Consider the following 3,833-nt stretch of genomic DNA (forward strand, 5'->3'; position numbering starts at 1 on the left):
GGTAGTGGCATGCTGATAGTATTGACCTGATCATCACATCTTGGGCACAGCTGGTGATGGTCAGCTTTGTGCCCCATGAATATGCATAACAATTAAAAACAAAAAAGCTGCTGCAGTGATCTGAAAAAGAAGCAAAGAAGATCTGAATTAGGAAAAAGGCGGCAGCTCAGAGAAGAGGGATGAAGATGAGGTGAAATTACACATTGACATGGCAGATGTTTGCAAGTGGGGGGCAAGGGAGAGAGGAATTGAACATAACATGTCAACGCTTTGAACCTGGGGACTGGGAAGACAGTAGTGCCATTAACAGATCTAGTGAGAAAGGGATGACCACGTGGGCAGGCATCATTCCTCTAAACAAGAATCAAAAATTTTAAGCCAGCTGAAAACAACAGTTCTATTCTACGAGAAATGACGTGAAATGGGAAAGAACCCCCCTGTTAATCCACTTAAAGTTTGTTATAATCTATTCAAATGTGAAGGGGTTTTTTGTTGGGCTTTTTTTTTTTTTTTTTTTTTAAGTATTAACAAGAAAAGTTCTGGTCAGTGGCAAAAACTCCTTGAACTTTGCTTTTGGCAAAGTCGTCCCGCTCTTGGGAAGGATGCAGTAATGAAATGGTTCTTTTTTGGCAAGGAAAGTCTCCCTCAGCTGGAGAAACAAAAGCATAAACTCAAGCCGGAGGTCCCCACAGCCCCCAGGGGTGATCCCCTGTTTTGCTCTCCCATCTCAGGAAGGGAAAGAGGAAACATTTGAGGTGATAGCAGCTCCGCTTTCTTTGGAGAGTTAATTAGCTAGTGAGCTCGGAGCTCTCTGACAGGAAACGCAGGTCATCAAAGTATTCTTAATTGATGTGTCGGGAGAAAGAGGCAGAGCAGCAGCCAGGAGGACTCTGGATGCTTTTAGCACCACACTGAGAGAAAGCCCTTTCTTTAAAATACAGTAAGAAAAGCCTGTTCAACAGGGAAGGTGGGTCACACCCAACCGTATTAACTCCTTCCATGCTTAAGGAAGCCAGGGACAAGTGAATCGTATCTCGTGTAATCTCTTGTCACCAAAACTTAAAGCCAAATACCAGTGAATAAGATCACACAAAATGGCTTGTCACCAAAACTGCTCACTGCCTCAGCACTGTCCAATATAAACAGAAGATGAGCCACATGTCACTTAATTTCTGGAAGCCACATTGAAAAGGTAAAAAGGAAAAGAGCTGGCCCTTCCTTATGCCCAGCCTTAGATCTCTGGAAATACTCAGCTTACAGGAGGAAAAGAGTGGCAGGAAATGGCAAAAAAAATAATCATTTTTAAGAGCAATTGAAGAGAGCTCCTCATTGGAGAGAGCTCAAAAANGGAGAAAGAGGCAGAGCAGCAGCCAGGAGGACTCTGGATGCTTTTAGCACCACACTGAGAGAAAGCCCTTTCTTTAAAATACAGTAAGAAAAGCCTGTTCAACAGGGAAGGTGGGTCACACCCAACCGTATTAACTCCTTCCATGCTTAAGGAAGCCAGGGACAAGTGAATCGTATCTCGTGTAATCTCTTGTCACCAAAACTTAAAGCCAAATACCAGTGAATAAGATCACACAAAATGGCTTGTCACCAAAACTGCTCACTGCCTCAGCACTGTCCAATATAAACAGAAGATGAGCCACATGTCACTTAATTTCTGGAAGCCACATTGAAAAGGTAAAAAGGAAAAGAGCTGGCCCTTCCTTATGCCCAGCCTTAGATCTCTGGAAATACTCAGCTTACAGGAGGAAAAGAGTGGCAGGAAATGGCAAAAAAATAATCATTTTTAAGAGCAATTGAAGAGAGCTCCTCATTGGAGAGAGCTCAAAAAGGGGCAATGGGCTGGTTCAGAAGAGGTCAAGAGAAAAGTGAGGAGGAAAAGCTGGTGAGGGCTGTATCAGTCCATTTGTGTTGCTATAACAGAAATACCTGAGACTGGGTAATTTATAAAGAACACAGGTTTATTTGGCATACGATTCTGGGACAGCTGCACCTGGCACAGGCCTCAGGCTGCTTCTACTCATGGTGGAAAGTGGCAGGCAGCTGGCGGGTACAAGCAGGTCACATGGAGAGAGGAAGCAAGAGAGAGAGAGAGAGGAGGTGCCAGAGTCTTTTAAACAGCCAGCTCTCACGGGAACTAATAGAGGGAGAACTCACTCATTAATCCCCCCACCTAGGAAGAGCATTAACCCACTCATGAGGAATCCACCCCCGTGACTCACACAGCTCCCAACACTGCCACACTGGGGATCAGATTTGCACATGAGTTTGGCGACAACACATCCAAACTCTATCAGGGGCTGAGACTTGCAGTCCTGCAGCTGATCTGCAAACAGAATGAGGGGCTGCAGGAGCCAACTCTGCCCCACCCCTCCTGTTTGCTCGCTCCCTCAGTCATGCCTTCCCTTTCTGCCTCAGTTGGTCAAAAATGAGACCCTGATTTGTACTTTCCACTCATCTTACTTTACCCCAACTTATTTGCCCTATGAGAGGACAAGCAACTGAGGGCAGAGACATGACTTCACTCGGGTTTACAGCTTGCACTGCGCTTATCACAGTGCTTTGCACGTAGTAGGCACTCCACAGCATTTGTTGAGTTTAACGACAAAACTCTGGGTGCCTCTGAATTTAAGGCTGCAGTAAAGGGGTTAAGAGTAAAAAGAATATAGAGGATATTGAGAGATGCATTTGAATTTGAGAGAGAGGAGTGGGAAGAGGATGCTGGGAGAAGAGGTGCCGGCGGGGTGCAGTCTGCAGACCCTTGAGGAGCCCTGGAGAAATGTGAACTGCATTATCTCATTATCACATTAAAGAGCTTGAGCTCGGGGATGACTGCCCTTTGTTGATAGATACCTGTTTGATCTTACAGAGGAACGTGGGGAGAGAAGTTTCCTATGGCTTCCTGTGAAATTGCTCTGCATTTCACAGAGAAAGCTCTCTAAATTACAAAAGGAATGAATGTGAAGTGATTAACTGCTCCAGATCCTACTTTTTTAAAAAAGGCAAAAAGCTCAAGTAATCGTTTAGCCATTGGAAACATCCAAAGGCAGTTACCATCATCAAGGGAAATAATGAGACTCAAGCTGGTCCTTGGCCTGGGCAGAAGGCAGCTGATTTTTGGAACAGCAGGCTCACAGACTCCTACCCCATCCCGCTAAGAAGCCTGGCCATTTTGAAGGGCTTAGGACCCACACTCCTGAACCAGAGTGAGGAAGGGGATTCTGTCCTACTCTGCTTCTAAAAGACCCCTACACGTGGGGAGCCTTGAGATCCTGAAGTGGTCATTTCTCCCGGGTTCCCATGGCAAAGCTCAAAGTGCTTTGACCCATAAAACAGAGGTGGCTGGATTGCAGGTATCAAACCCCTGCTTTAGAGAAAAATAAAAAACAAAAAACAAATCCCAAACAAGAGCAGGACCACTCCAAGCAGATGGTAAGGCTTTGACGGTAAAGGAGATGATTCGTCCATATAACAAGAAGTCCAGAGATAAGCAGCCCAGAATTGTAAACAGGGCTCCTCAAGGCTATATCCAAAGACAGAGGTTTGGATAAGTTACTTCTCTCCACTTTGTGGTCCTCACGTCCCAAGAAGCCTATGCAAAAGCATAGCCAATCTATGCAAGGACAGACTGTCCCTCTTCCTGGGAACCTTTTTTTAAAAAGGGTTGGGGGGGTGCTGTTCCCAGAAGCTCTCCAGCAGAGACATATCATTGGCCAGATGAGTTCCATGGGACTGTCCTTTACCATCACCCGCAAGGAACTGATTGGCTGCCGTCCATCAAGGGCAGGCTGCAGCTGGGTGAGGCCAGCCCCTGCCCCCCTCCCCCC

Source organism: Galeopterus variegatus, unplaced genomic scaffold (assembly GCF_000696425.1).
Source record: "Galeopterus variegatus unplaced genomic scaffold, G_variegatus-3.0.2 Scaffold910, whole genome shotgun sequence".
NCBI lineage: Eukaryota > Metazoa > Chordata > Mammalia > Dermoptera > Cynocephalidae > Galeopterus > Galeopterus variegatus.